This window comes from Eulemur rufifrons, chromosome 8 (assembly GCF_041146395.1).
Source record: "Eulemur rufifrons isolate Redbay chromosome 8, OSU_ERuf_1, whole genome shotgun sequence".
Taxonomy (NCBI): domain Eukaryota; kingdom Metazoa; phylum Chordata; class Mammalia; order Primates; family Lemuridae; genus Eulemur; species Eulemur rufifrons.
This window is the reverse complement of record NC_090990.1, coordinates 50330400-50347280: the sequence shown is the minus strand read 5'-3', so window position 1 is coordinate 50347280 and position 16881 is coordinate 50330400. Positions and strand designations below refer to the sequence as shown.

At 36.3% G+C, this 16881-nt stretch overlaps 1 protein-coding gene and 1 pseudogene across 4 annotated transcripts in view; both read right to left on the bottom strand.

Moving 5' to 3' along the window:
* PDE4B (phosphodiesterase 4B) overlaps positions 1–16881 on the bottom strand; it is a 502155-nt gene that overhangs the window by 231451 nt on the left and 253823 nt on the right. The window lies entirely within an intron of this gene.
* LOC138389583 (small ribosomal subunit protein eS27-like) lies at positions 6064–6315 on the bottom strand (annotated as a pseudogene).

Here is a 16881-nt window from a genome sequence, read left to right as displayed (position 1 = left end):
TGTAAATTGATCACGAGCTTTGAAATACCAAATGCAAATAAAGCAGCTCAAAGCATAGGACATCTGGAGCAGCCCAGCAATGCAACTTCTAGTTATTTTCTGCAGTGCAAAATGTTCTAGTTGGGTAAACAGATTAACCTTTCTGGATGCTATTCGCACATTTGATCCAAATCCATGGGGAAAAGCACCTTTCGGTGCTTGAGAATTCTGAATGCAATTTTGTCTCAAAATCTCAACACCAGGGGAGAAGAGGAACAAAGAAGAAACTTGGCCACTTCGGAAGCTGTCACAATCACTACAGACAAACCGCAGTATGATCCCATTGCTTGAGGCAGCACAAGCTTGGGAAGAGGAAGACCCAGTTTTAAGTTCTGTTCTGCTATATACTTATATGGAGTCTTGGGAAAGTCACCACATTTCTCCGAGTCTGTTTTCTCTTTTGTTAAAATGGGAGGACACTACTTTCTCCAAGGAGTTGCTATGGGTATTTGTTGATGCATGGACATGAAGCCCTCTGTAAACTGAAAAGCGTTTTAAAACCATTAAATATGATACAGTGTGGATGCATTCATGCTAGAGGCATAGAAGGAAAACACAGACTACAACAGAAACAAAGGGAGACTGAATCTGTATAACAATCAGGCAGCACAGATGACACAGGATCCTTTAGAGATTCGTGCTTGTCCTCACTACTTTGTCTATAATTGTCATCTTCGCTATGTTGATTAAATGAGAAACTTGGGAAAACATCAGGCACACAGTAGACAACTAGTAAATCTTGGTTTTTTTTTATTTTTTTATTTTTTATTTTGACCACAAGTGATCAGAAGTAATTGTTACAGTAAATCATTGCTTATCCGCTTTCAAGTAGCAACCTATGAAATTTCATATATCTGTATTTATGTGGTCATCTAATTAATTCAGCACTTACCAATGCTCCCTCTAAGCCTCACTCTATATGTAATCACACCTGCAAACATTTTCATGACATAAAAGAGGCCCCAGACTATGATGCATGTGACTAATCAGCGTTGTGACTAATCAACACCAACAATTATGCTCAGTCGGGGCTTTATAAAAAGACAAAAAATAACATGATTTGAGAGGATGATTGAAGACATCTTAGTAACAATAGAAAAAAATTAACTACATATTTTTTTAAAAACTCACTCTGATAGATTTTCCAGCAGATGCTTCTTATATTTGCTAGTTCCATGGTGCTGGATATGCTCTGTTGGATTCCCCCATAGGTACTCTCACTTTCACCACTACGCTTTAGACCAGGAAAGGCTGACCTGCCTGACTTACAGCACTTGGCTCTCTTGCCCCAACTTCTCCTTGCCTTCAGCCAATGGGGAGTAGAGAGAAGTATTTATTCTCCTGCCTCCTTCCCAAGGGGTCGTCACGGGCCAACTGAAAGGCACATCTGTTATAAGATGGCTGTCTCCACTCACCCTTGCTTATAATTCTTCCCTTCCCTCTCATTGTGAGGCTTAGGGGCAATCAATAATGGTGCCACCATTTCTTACTTGGGCAACTGAACTGTCTTTTGTGACTTCTTTTCTATATACTTTTTGTAAATAAATCTCGACAAATCTCCTCAAATTATCCTAATTTGAAAGTGCCATCTGTTTCCAGCTAGGATCCTAACGTAAATATTCATAGAATTTTAGAGTAGAGAGGAGTACACGTATTGGTATATGTACTCAGTTTGTAGAGGTGAAGAGAGGGAAATGTGCTTGCTCAAAGTCACAAAGCTAGTGGCAAAAGCCGTATTAGAGGTTTTTATCAACTAAAGCAATGTTATAAAACAGTGGTTCTCAAAATGTGTCCTAGACCAGCAGCAACAGCATCACTAGGTAATACATTAAAAATGCAAATTCTCAGGCCCTACTCTAGACCTACTGGATCAGAAACTCTGGGATAGGGCCCACTAATTTTATTTAACAATCCCTCTAAGTAGGTGACTGTGATGCAGGCTAAAATTTGATGACCAACATTTAAGGTACATTTTAATATCAAAGAAAAGAGATAATAGGAGAAGCACAATAATTTGGACTATTAGGGGGAAAAGTTTATTTCAATAGAAACACTAGGTTAAATAATAGTCTTTAAAAATGACTACAGGTACATCAATGTTCATAGTAGCATTATTAACTTTATTCACAATGGCCAAAAGGTGGAAACAACCCAAATGTCCCTCAACAGATGAATGGATAAATAAAATGTGACATACATACAATGGAATATTACTCAGCCTTAAAAAATAAAATTCTGATGCATGCTACAACATGGATGAACTTTGAAGATATTATGCTAAGTGAAGCCAAACACAAAGGAATTAATATTATATGATTCTACCTATATGAAGCACCTATAGTAGTCAAATTTATAAATACAGAAAGTAGAATTGTGGTTGCCAAGGACTTGGCAGAGGGAGAAATGAGGAGTTATTGTTTAATGGGGAAAGAGTTTCAGATTGGGAAGATGATGATGGACGGTGATGACGGTTATACAACAATGTTAATGTACTTAATGCCATTGAACTGAATAAAATGTTTAAACTGATAAATTTTATGTTATGTATATTTTACCACAATTAAAAAGTAGATGTCAATTCTTTTAAAACACACAAAATAACTATGAGAAAACTATTTTAATGTTTATATCATATAAAGCTTTTCTTAATAAATCTTGGGAATCAGGTATTTTTATCTAGGTAAGAATTTGGTGTGCCTTAAATCTGTGATTAAAATAGCATCATTTCATCATTTACTTATAAATAATTTGCTAAAGTTGGTAAAAGTGCTTTGTTTTATCAGATAGCTTAATCCTCACGGTAACCTGTTTTTTCACATGTGCTACATAGTTGTTACAAAGTAAGCTTCAACTCTGTCCAAACTGGTCATATCAGTCAGCTGCTGACTTATCCAGCACTGCTTAGCCAAAGCCTCTACAAGCTCCCAGCCAATTCCCAACAAGATAGGCCAGATAATAGTAGTTTCAGAAATAGTAGTGATAAGAGTAGTAGTCATCACCATCTTCATAGTTGTAGTTGTAGTAGAAATAGCTGGTATTTAAATTGAGTGCTTACTACATACTAGGGGTTGTTTTAATTGCTTTTTATATATTCTCACTCATTTATTTTCCTGACAACCATATGAGGTAGACACTATTTTTATCTTCCAAGCCTCAGAGAAGTTAAATAACATTCCCAAGTTTACCCAGCTGGTATTGTGGAAGAAAGATGAAAACACAGATGGTTTGACTTCAGAATCTATGCTTTTAGCCATTAAGCATTGCTACCTCCCTTAGTAATTACTCTCTACCATATATTTGGCATTCACTGTGTGCCAGGAATCGTGCTATGTGCTTTTCCATACATTATCTCACACAATCACACTGAAGAGTTGGTTTAGCAGTAGACACGACCTGTGGAGTTTGTTTATCCATTGCCTTTTTCCACTTTCTCTAAGGGTAGACATCTACAGCCAGGTATATACACTGGACCTCTCTCAATCTAGTTAAAGCTGCCTAAGTTAGAGGCAGGGAGAAGCTCCAAGTTCCTCCAAACACCTCTATTTCATACTTCTTTATAAATGTGATAGAAGTTACTATTTTGACTGTGTCTATTGGTTATTATTCCCTTAAACTTTCACCAATTTCTGCTCTTTATTGAAAAGCTAGGTTTAAGTAATGATTTAAAAATCAAGAACCTCTTCAGCATTATTCTGCATTTATGAATGCTTTTCCTAGAATAATCAGGTTTATGTGGTACCTGGACCCTACTGTAGGGCTAGAAATTTACAGTAAGGCTAACATTTTGATTGAAAAGTATTGACAGTGAATTACTTGATATTTCTATCTTTCTATAACTAGACAAATAGAAACTTCTAATCTAGAAGTACTACACTGAAGTCACCTGTGGATCATTTTAAGAAGAGTTCCACAAATTCAAACCCTGATATTCTAATAAAAATACCCACTGCAAAAAATATCCTAGCAATGTCAATATGGCATTTTAACTTTACCTACAGAACTATTGTTACACTCACTCAAAGAATTATCTCATCATCACCAGTTACATTTGTATTCTTACATGTAATTGGATAAAGAAACTCTATGAAACAAGAAGAATTTTAAGACATCCATTGGTTTATTTTAGATATATCTCCACCATGACATTCTATGACAGAATTTCACAGGCTCTATGTCCTAGTCACAATTGCATTAATTGCCTTATCCCTTAATGATCAGGTACAATGATTAGCAAGGGATATTCAAATAACTTATTTATCTCTTTCCATATAGACTTCATCTCTCCATTTACCATCAGTACTACAGTAGACATTGGGCAGAAAAAGAGTTGATTAAGAGAATAATGGAATGAGGACAATGGTGTGGGAACAGGGACTTTTTATATGACGAATGGTTGGATTTAAATCCAGTCAAAAACTAGCAATTAGGCAAGCTAATTTCATTGGAAAATCAAATAAGTCATTTGTTTGATTTTATGAGTCAGCTGAATAAAAATAATTTATAACAGTGCTATAACTAGAAACTGCATAATTTGAATACTATGACTGACAATAAATACTAACAAATATATATGGACACCATAATATCATTAATAAAAGACATTAAAATGAATGTATATTTTCCTGGTCATTAGTGATATTGATCCTTTTTCGTATATCTATTGGCCATTTGTATGTCTTTTCAGGTCCTTTGCCCATTTTTTAATTGGGTTATTTGTTTTCTTGCTACTGAGTTGTTTGAGTTCCTTATTTATTTTGGACATTAATCTCTTATTAAATGTATGGTTTGCAAATACTTTCTCCCATTCTGTAGGTTGTCTTTTTATTCTATTGATTGTTTCCTTTGCTGCCCAGAAGCTTGATGCAATCCCATTTGTCTATTTTTACCTTTGTTGCTTGCACTTTTATGATCATATACAAAAAAATCTTTGCCCAGACCAATGTCAAGAAGCTTTTTCCCTGTGTTTTTTTCTAATAGTTTTAGAGTTTCAGGTCTTATGCTTAAGTCTTTAATCCATTTGGATGAACTTGGAGGACATTACGCTAAGTGAACTAAACCAGACACAGAAAGACAAATGCTGAATGATGTCACTAATACATGGAATTAAAAAAAAAATCAAACTCATGGAGGCAGAAATGGTTATCAGGGGCTGGGATGGGTGAATGAGTTTGGGGTGACTTTGGTCAAAGTATACAAAATTTTAATCAAAAAAGAGCAATAACTTCAGGAGATCTATTGTCCAACATGGTGACTGTAGTTAATAACAATATACTGCATACTTGAAAATTGCTCAGAGAGTAGATTTTTAAAGTTCTCATCACAACAAAAAGGTAGGTGTGTGAGGTAATGGATACATATATCAAAACATTCTGCTGTACACCATAAATATATACAACTTTTATTTATCAATTTAAATGATGAATTAAAAAAATAAATGTTTCATTTTTAAAAAATTTAAATGAAATATCTTAACTCTAATTTCACTATAATGTGTGAGATTTGTTGTTCCATTGTTTTATATTGACATTTACTTCACATCAATAAAAGCTTCAAAATAGCTTTTATTGTCCTATGTTGATGCTTACACAACTGAGACTGATCATATACACCTGGTAGCTTAGAATAGTTTCACATTCTACAGGATCCAATTTGTCTTCAGAAAGACTTGCTTTATCTATCTCATAAAAGGTTTAGAATCACGAAAGCTCCTAAAGGGAAAAACACTGGAAAATAACTTGGTGTTCTGCCTGGAAATGAATATATCTACATGAAAATATATTATTTCCTGCAGCAAGGACGCTATCAAATAAAAAGCCTTTTTAGTCATCATGCTGGACTTACCGTGAAAAATCTCATGGGAAGGCAGGTATTTTTTGCTGTTTTCTAAATCATGTGAACAACTGAAAACATTTTCTAAGTGCAAAAATCAAAATAGCTTTTAAGCTCATCATATGTAATAATTTTTTTTTTATCCAAAATGTGTTTATTGGCATGGTTTCCCATTCATCTTAATTCAGAGTACTTTTAGTGCTGTTTCCTTCTGAAGGAATATCCTTCTGTAAGCCTTGCTTTTCTTCCTGTAGGCTGGCAAAGGAGAGTAGAGCAACTAACACACAAAACTACTATTTGTACATGGCTAAAGACCTTGGTGCTTTTACAGCATCCTGAGCATTTCACATCCATGAAGTAGGAATTGGGGCTCTGCATCAGACACTTCTTGTGTTTCCACTTCTCCTCTTCTGGAGAGGGCTAAAGGAGATCCTTTGTGTGTGGCATTTTCTCATGGAGAAGTTGTCACCACTGGAAAGATGTGCATAACTCATAATAAATATTGGGAAATGGATTGATATCAACAACCCAAGTTCATTATTGTGCTTTTATCATTTCAGGTGCACATTGAAAATAATTAATGATGTTTCTTAATCTTAATTTCATTGGTATATGCTTGGTATGCTTTATATGCATTCACAGTGGGCTATGACTTCATATTTCCTGGAAAGTAATGGAGCATATGCTTTAGTATAAACAGATTTTGTAATGAAAATTAAATTTCACTCACAGACCACATGGAAGCCCAAAATGTTTTGACAGATTGCACAGGGGAAAATATCTATAGCTATTTTTTTGCATAAGGGTTATCATACTAACTCAATATTATGGAGTTATAGTATGTTATTTATTTATTTATATTTACTTGGTTGGTTTTTTTTTTCCTGTGCGTTTCATACTATACTGAAAACTACAAGTATGGTAAAAAGGTTGCCATGATCTTCATTAGGAAAGTCAAGGCAACTTTCAGAGTGTTATCATGCTAAATCAATGTCTATACTGTATCACTATCAACATGTATGGAAAAATATTCAGCTTCACTAAAAGAGAAACTATAAGACCTTTTTTCAGTGGCAGATATATTGGCTCCATATTAGAAGTTTAAGACACAAAATAAGTATCAGAGTAAGAAAAGGAAATCCAATGAAAGGAAACTGACAAAATATTTTAAAGTTCCAACCCTTTGGAGAGACACATTCAGCATCAGCTTTGTCTCAGGTCCTTGAACTTCCTAAAAATATAGAGAAGGGTGAAGCAATGTGAAGAAATTTATATAAGGCATGATTTCTCTTACTTCATAATGCTTAATAAGATCAACAACTCATTTTAACCTTTTGGTGAGGAATCATGGTGATTCTTTAGCAGCAGATGCTAATTTTTAACAAAATCAACAATTTAGGCTGGGCGCGGTGGCTCACACCTGTAATCCTAGCACTCTGGGAGGCCGAGGCGGGTGGATCGCTCGAGGTCAGGAGTTCGAGATCAGCCTGAGCAAGAGCGAGACCCCGTCTCTACTAAAAATAGAAAGAAATTATATGGACAACTAAAATATATATATAGAAAAAATTAGCCGGGCATGGTGGCGCATGCCTGTAGTCCCAGCTACTCGGGAGGCTGAGACAGGGGATCGCTTGAGCTCAGGAGTTTGAGGTTGCTGTGAGCTAGGCTGACGCCACGGCACTCACTCTAGCCTGGGCAACAGAGTGAGACTCTGTCTCAAAAAAAAAAAAAAAAAAAAAAAATCAACAATTTAAAAATATGTCTACAATGCAGTCCTACAACTAAACTAAATACTCCTAGGGAGGCAAAGTGATTGTACTCTATTGCTAACAATAATGCTGAATTTATTGGTTTTTAAAATATTATATGCATAAATAACCATAGGATCCTTCCTTTTATATAATTAATTTCCTTAAAAGTAGACTGTGGCATATTCTTTGGCATATCTACCTCTAGGAAGAAAATTTTACTATTGAAACAATATTTAAGGTATATAAAGTATTTGGAGCTAAAGAGGCTTGGTGTGCTAGTCAAGCTAACACAATAGGTTTCTGATTTCTGATTCTGGCCACCATTAACCTCGTGTTGTTGAGAAAGTCATTTTCTGACTCAGGAAAGTGAGTCTCAGTTTTTTCAACCATAAAATGAAGAAGTAGATGTAAATGATCTTGCAGATCCCTTCTATTTTTGTTTTTGTTTTTTCCTAATGATAAAAGATACTTGTTTGCTTTATTTTATTAAATAAACATAGAAGTCAAATCAAAGTACAGGAAAAGAGATATATTTTGCAGGAATTTTAACAGAAGGTATCCGTTAGGATTTTATGATAACCCCCAAGATTTTCTCATAAGTCCAAATTATATGATTAAAAGGCCATAATGGTCTTTGAAAATATCAAAGACTCTAAGTGCAACAATACTGCTCACTTCAGCAGTTATACTCACAGCGAAATGAATTCCAGTATTTCTCATGTGCTGCTAGAATGACAAATTCTGATTTACAAAATTTACACTGTCTGGGACTCATTACATTTTCATAACATTTCAAAATAAAGCATATTTAGGTAGACACATCTATTCTCTCTGAAAACACGATAACGAAATCCCATATTCAAAGCAGAGTACTAGTACAATGTGGAAAACTTTTTCTTAAAAACAAACAAAAAACAAAACTCTAAAAGATCTTATTATATAAATTATATAAAATTACTGGGGTCTATTTACATTAACTATGAAAATCAAAAGGTTAAAAATTTGAAAGCTTATTGTTAGCTTAGCTGTGGATAGATAATAGCAAAAGTTTTAGGCATCTTGATTCAGTAATAATTTTGGGGATTATGTGTGATTAAACTGTCCGCATGGAATAACCTCCTCACAAGGACAGCAAGACTGGAAGACATTCTTGATGAGTCCTGATCCAACTGGCCAGGAGTGCTAGCACGGTACAAATAGTTCAGGCTGGCCTTGGGGCCACATGTGGCCTTCTGGATCCTTGAGTGCAGCCTTTTGACTTAATCCAGATTTTACAGAACAAATCCTTTTACTAAAGGAATTTGTTCTGTGAAGTTTGGATTCAGTTCAGGGGCCACACTTGGGGATCTAGAGGGCCACAGGTTCCCCATCCCTGGTTCAATTTAAACATGTATAGGATCAGATTAATAACAGAGAATTCATTTTTATTCATTAATTGATTGATTAAGCAAATATTTATTAAGCACTTACTTGTGCTAGGCACTGTTCCAGTACTTATGGGTGCTGTGATGAACACACCAGCCAAAATCCCTCCCCTCACAGAGCTTACTTTGAAGTGAGGGGGAGAGGGAAAATTAAAATATAAATACAGAATATATCAGATTATGACAAAAGATATGAAGAAAAATAAGGCAGAGTAAGAGAGTAAAGTGTAAAGAGGTAGTTGTATTTTAGGAAAAATGGCCAGGGATGACTTCTTTGACAAAGTGACACTTAAACAAGAGCTTGAATGAAGTAAAGAACAAGATGGGAGATTATCTGGTGAGGTTTATTATAGGGAAAGGGAACATTTCAGGAAGAGGAAGGAATCTGTTCTCACTGCATCAACATGGAATAGAGTTCTAGTGCGATTGCTCCGTGAGGACAGAGACCACATCTCTGTCAACTTATTTGCTAGCACCCACCACAATATGTTGCACAATGTAGGTGCCAATATGTGTTTGGGACTTGGGTACACTGACTTTAACCCACTTCCTGCTCACTTCAGTATTCGAGAAAAGAAGAAAGGATATGTCCACTAGCTTAAGTCTATCAGCAACGTACATCCATTTTACCAGGGTTTACTGAATACTACCTATGTGGCCATCATTGTCACAGCAGAAAACCAGATTTTATTCATTTTTTGTCTTAAAATTTATACTCTGCTATTAAAAATCATAATCACATAAAGAAAAATGAGTTAGAACAACAAAGTTGAAATGAGTTAAAAATATCAAAAATACATTAAGTGGCATCTATTAACTTATTACTTCAAAATTTTCAAGATTTTTAGCAAGCCAAGAACAAAAAATCTGAGAATTAGATTTGGTTGTGGGAACTGATGGGAGATGTGTCATGGGAATTCAATTGTCATTGTGTCCATGTTTGTGTGTGTGTGTCTGTGTGCATGCGTGTGTGTGGACAGAAGGTGTGATATGTTTTTATATGGCCTTAGTGAAAGCTAAAAGCACATTATTAAAAAATAGCTGAGTGAAGCCATTTATGGGAGTGTTAAAGGAAAGTACTCCAATTAAAGTGCTTTTTAATGCTCTAATTTGACATAGAAATGAAGTCTTAGAAATTTGAAACAGACATGTTCATTATAGTCTGTAGACTTCCTTTCTTGAATGATAAAGTGTTAACATTCTTACCTGAGCTTTTCTTGGAAGCTAGGGAGCAAAAATTTAAAACTAACCTCTTGAAGAACCACATGGAGTGCTGATATTTTTAACCGTTGACGTAAAGCAAAAACTCAGGCTGCCTATGTAACGTGCAGATTTCAAAGATGGTATTTGATTTGAAAGTATTTACCCTTATGCTTGGTATTTTATTTAAGATGGTATTTTATTTGAAAGTATTTAGCCTTATGCTTTTGGCCATGATGGAATAATGAACCAGATTAACCCTCCCACTTTAAATAACTTGAAAACTGAACAAAATCAATGAAACAATGGATTGTGATTCCTGAAAGAAAGTAAAGAAAGAAGGTGGGTTCAATGAATGTCCAGTGTACAGACTGTAGGCAATTGCTAGGCGGCTGTTCAGAGAAGGGGAACCCAGACAGATACCAGCATTCGTGCTGAGTTAAGAAAGATATCAGAATTTAGGGAGGACAAGGGGGTTAGAGGCTGCAAGACTAAATACCAGAGACGAGGGAGCTGCACAGAGGTAGTGCTCTGGCAATCTGCTGAGAAATCCCCTGGAGTCTGGCTGAATTCTGGTACGCAACAGTGTGAAAGAAAGCTATCCAGTGCTGAAGAAAGAACCTCAGTCTGAACAATTCTCACAGCACATGTAGAGTTAATCGTAATTCATGGTTCTACCAGCCAGTGCGATTACATGGAGCATCCATAAGAATTATCATATAGGTATCACCATAGTAATAAAAATTAATTAGCCCTAGACTAACTGCTACTCTGGACCTAGTCTAATAAAATTTAAAAGCAAGCTTCAGAAGAATCAAACTGATTCCAAGTAGCCCAACTGTGCCAGAACAAAATCAATCACTATTAAAAAAAAAAAAAAAACCAATAAAACTCAGCAGCAAACATTGTAAAATCTAAAGTGTCCAGTGGTGAGACTCATACTAAATCCTGATTTCCACTGGAAAAACTAAAGGAGCTGTTGATACCTGGTTATTCATTAATTCCATCTTTGATATTTATCACAAGCCACATTCTATGATAACCACTGAAGATGCAAGGACGCATAGTCTATGTAGCACAAATTTTAGTCTTAATTGTGTAAGTTTCTATTTCCTTCTTCTGTTGGCATCTTATAGATTTTTAGATATATCATCAGAGATTACAGTTACCCAATGTAGTTTTTCTTTATGAATGTCGAAGGAAAAAACTAGGTAGAAGTAGTTAATGCTGGCACTGAAAAGTTACCAGTCAGTGTAAGTTACCACTGATTGAATGGACTCCACCAGAAGCCCTTGACATTACCATCTAAGCCTCTAAAACATACTTTTTTAAAATTTCAAAGCATTATGGGGGCACAAATGTTTTTGGTTACATGGATCACTTTTGTAATGCTCAAGTCGGGGTTAAAAGTATGCCCATCACCCGGATAGTGTTCATTGTACCCCTTAGGTAGGTTTTCACTCATTCCCACTGCCCCCCTCCCCCCTGCTTGATTTCCTTTGAGATTTAGTTCCCTCTATGCACATGTGTGCTCATCAGTTAGTTCCAATTTGATAGTGCATACATGTGGTGTTTGTTTTTTCATTATTTAGATACTTCACTTAGGATAATGGTCTCCATTCCATCCAAATTGTTGCAAAAGGCATTATTTCATCCTTCTTTGTGGCTGAGTAGTACTCCATGGTATACATATACATTTTGTTAATCCACTCATGAACTGATGGGCACTTGGGTTGATTCCACATCTTTGCAATTGTGAATTGTGCTGCAATAAACATTCAATTGCAGGTGTCTTTTTGATAAAATGATTTATTTTTTTCTGGGTAAATACCCAGTAGTGGGATTGCTGGATCAAATGGTAGGTCAACTTTGTTCTTTGAGGCATCTCTGTACTGTTTCCATAGAGGTTGTACTATTTTGCAGTCCCACCAACAGTGGATAAGCATTCCTTTTTCTCTGCATCCACATCAGCATCTATTGTTTTAGGGCTTTTTAATAAAAGCCATTTTGACTGGGGTAAGGCGATATCTCATTGTGGTTTTGATTTGCATTCCCCTGATGATTAGCAACAGTAAGCATTTTTTCATATGTTTGTTGGCCATTTGTCTATCTTCTTTTGAGAAGCTTAAGAAAGGCAGTATTATTGGTTCTTATTCCTGAGCAACTACAACTCTGCTGTATTCATAAATGACCACTTGTGATTTGTTTTAAGAAAGTGTCTAAATTTCAACCACTAGATAGATGTAAGGATAACAATCAATTAGAAGAGATTGAAAGAAGGATTCCAGTTTCAGAAGACATATTAGGACCAGGCACATGACAAAGGCAATGAAAAAGAACATATAATCTAACATGCAATTTTACTTTGCAATTTCCACATAATCATTTATTAGTGTTATTAATGCCTGTGACAAGAAATTTCTTCATTATAAACAGAGACACTCAGCGAGCAGTAACCTGATTTTTTTGGAACCTCATTCTTTAGGAGGGCTTTCTTCTGTGCTTTTGAAGTTGCCCACAAGAGTTATGTCATTGCTTATAACCAAGGAAACCACAGGAAACTTGGTTGCTAGGAAACCCCTGAATTGTCTCGATGAAGATCACCACAGTAGGCTTGGCTTGAATAGAACAGATGCTAGGAAAATAAAATTATGAAGTTATAGTTACTTTTTTTTAAACCTAGGATGCCTCTTTAATTGCCATTTCAGTCTTTTCACCTAAAGAAACCAGAGAAACGATTTGTCATTTCTGAAAGGCCATCACACAGGTGGGACAGGAGGGCACAACAGGGTGCTGCCAAGGGCACTGTGATCGTGTGTGAGCCTCTACTCCAGTGCACACATTCTTCCTCTTCCCAATTAATTTGGCTACCTAGGGGATGGGGTGTGGGGACAGCTACTGTCACCTCAACTGAGAGAGAGATTTTAAAGAAAACACACTTTTAATCGAATATTTTCAAACCTATGACTTTTAACATTCTCCAGTTTTCTTCATGCAGAGTAAAAGAAGTCTGTGCTTCATTCCTAAAAATGTTAAAATGTTTTATAATTATGAGTTTCACAATGTCAAGGTATATATACATTTTAATATATACACACAATGTATACATTTATTTTCACATATATAATATTTCACATGTATATGTGTATATATATATATATATATATATATATATATGAAAATGATTTTGTCATCTAAGGCTCTGGTGAACCTATAGCTATTTGTTCCTATGAGTAATTGGACTATGACAACCCTTATAAATATAAATAGAACAAAAGAATGGCCAAACTTGCTCAAGCTCCTAAACCCTGCAACATAAGTTCCCTCTTAGAATAAAAGGCCACCCAAACTTCCCCTCAAATATCATATTCATGTTCCTATGACCTGTCCTGCCCTCCATTGTACATTATTGATGTATTTGTAAATCTATCAAAACCTATTTAGAATCTAAATATATTTCTAGACTGAACCATCCCTAGAATAAATAAGCTTTACGGCTTAACTACACCATCACTGGATGTGATATTTCCTTCTATATCAAACCTAACTCTGAAAGTTACCCTTTCTTTCTCCTATTCTAGAATTACATTTGCCTTATTCACCCTCTAGTCTTTCCTTAGTTTTATTTCTATACTACCTAAGGTCACTTTGTCCTGAACTTCCCATCTCTTCCACGATACCAACCAATTTTTGTTTTTCAAAATGAAGTTATGAGATGTAATTCCTATCATCCTTTCTTCCATTTTTCTAAGTGTTGAATTTGTCACCTGCACAGATCAAGGGTATAGTGGACATTTTTTCATTAGTAAATTTAAATTTTCAGTTGATAATCAAATGGATAAAATCTTCCATAAGCTTTATCCTTTGGGCATTGGTCTTGTGGGGCCAATGGAGAGTTTTAAATAAGGCAGGTGGTATAAGCAGATAATCAGATCATAACAGAAGGATAACTTAGGAAGATAACTCTATGATGGCAGCGTGATCGAAGTTTTGGTGTAGGATTACACTGGAAGCAAAGAGAATGGTTCAGAAACCATCTGTGTACTTCAGAATATACAGAACAATAAGCTTTCTTGAGGGGGAAAAAAGCCAAAATATCAGTAAACACATAGTGTACCAATGTTTGAGAAGCAGATGTGATTATCTCATATGCAGTCTTAGCAAAGTAACTGGCTAAGTAGCCCTTTTATAGGGTAACTCTGAAAAAAAGCTGTATAACCTCAGGGACAAGATGAAGAATTTGGGGCTACTACAAGGCAAATTAATTGTACAACTCTATCTAAAGACAATCCATTAATGTTACCTGTGAGAAGATCTATGTTGACATGACCACCTGGTCCTATCCCTGGCCCTATCTCGTTTCCCTTTGTTAAGCTATTGCTCAGATAAACACATAGATAACCTGTTCAGCAAGTCTGAGTACAACACAAATCTGAGAAAGACAGCCACTATAAGGTATTACAAAGTCGATATATAAAAATTGAGTAACTAGTTAAAAAGATGGATGGATACTGTAATAACAACTGTTTTGCAGTGAATGGCTACTATTTGCAAGGTGCTTTTGTATACCTTGTCTCTAATTCTCAGAGTTCCAGCAAATTCAGTGTCATTGTTCACATCCCCAAAATGAAGAAACTGGGGCTCAAAGAAGTTGTATAACTTGCTTACAGTTAGTTAATTAGTAACAGCAAGGACTTGAGCTCGTGTCTGGTTAGCTCTTTACCATTCCAATGGGCTGGTTTATGCTTTGAGAACAACAATGACAATCTCAGTGGCTCAACCCAGCAAACCGTATCTCCAACTCACACTGCCTAAGGTGGGTCACATGGGGAACTCTGCTCATTGCAGCCACTCAACACTCCTTGTTGACGGGGATCCTATCTCCAATGCTGCAGAGGCAGAAAAGGGGGGAAATGGGGAGTCACAAACTAACTCCTAAAGCGTCTGCCTGGAAAGATATGGTCTGTCTACTCACATTTCAAGAGCTAGAAGATAGTCACAGAGCTAAGTCTAACTTGGGGAGGGAGAGGGAAGGATGCAATTGTATTGTTTCAGGCAGAAGATAAGAAAAGTCCCAAAGACTACCGGACTCCCAAGTCCAAGTTCTGGCCATTTTACCTTGTTGAATATTCAATAGAATAACATTGGAAAAAAGATAAATTGACAGGTTTCTTTCTACTTCATTTGGGCTGAAAAAGTACAGAAATATAAGTATAGCATAGGGTAGATCTGCCCCAGCAGCAGAAAATGTAAAAATAACTTAAAAATTATTAGGATAGAATCTCTAAATGAGCCACATATGTAATAAAGCTGCACAAATAGGTTATGTCAATAGTATTATAAAGTCATAATTCTTGCAGGCCAATAAGTCCCCACATTCCTAAACCAAGTCCCCTGTCCCAACTTTCTTTCTGAGCTCCAGGCCTCTTTACCTAACTAAATACTAGATATCTCTACTTGGATACCCAGAGGTACTTGGTTCTCATCATTCTAAAACTGAATTTATTAACTTCTTGTCATTAAAAAGTAAATAAATAGAGCCTGGCATGGTGGCTCATGCATGTAATCCCAGAGACTAGGGAGGCTGAGGCAGGAGGATTGCTTGATGCCAGGAGTTTTAGACCAGCCTGGGCAACATAGCAAGACCCTATCTCTTAAAAAATGAAAATAAAATATCAGCTAGGTATGGTGGCACACACCTGTAGTCCCAGCTACCCAGAAGGCTGAGGCAGCAGGATTGCTTGTGCCTAGGAGTTCAAGGCTACAGTGAGCTATGATCAGGTCGCTACACTCCAGCCTGGGCAGCAGAGTACAGCCTTCTCCTCACATATGCCCTGCCTGAGTTGACACAGCACCGGCCAGCTCCCTAAGTTAGAAATCTCAGACTCACGGTGTTCTCTTCCTCTCCTCTTCTCTGCTTCAAACAGGCAATTATTGATAATAAGTTCATTTACTCTTTACTTAGCAAGGTTTCTCCATCCCAAGGATCTCAGCCCAACTTGTAGTTCCTCTCAGCCCTTCTCAGAACTATTGTGATAAACACTTAACTAATCTTCCTGCTTCTAGTCTGGTCCACTGAAAATCATTCCACATACTTCTGCCAGAGTAATCTTCTAAGAAGCTCTTTAAAATACTGTCTCCCTATTTAGAAGCCATTGACAGCCCTATCAATACCCGCAAGGATAAAGTCCAAGCCCAAGTTTGCACACCATAAAGCCCTTCACAATTTGGATCCTACATTTCTGGCCTTGTCTTTAGCCCTTCGGCCCCCACTTCACAGGCCTGGAACTACCCACCAGTCTCTGAACAGAGCAAACACTGTGTTCTTCCACGACTCCATGCCCTTGTACATGTAGGTCTCTCTCCCTGGCATAAGTACCTTTCCCTTCGACGTCTGGTAAATTTCCACACCATCCTTTAAGATCCAATTCAAATGGAACTTTTCTCAATTGTACTTGTCTCTTCAAACACCTCTATTATTATCCTTATCACATTATATTGAAACTATTTCTTTATAAGTCTATCTCCTCTACTAGACTACATGCTGTGGTAGGAATTAATTGTCTTAGAACTTAACACGGGCCCTAAAGTTTTGACAGAATTAGGCTGGAGATGAGCTGGAGAATGAAATGCTAATT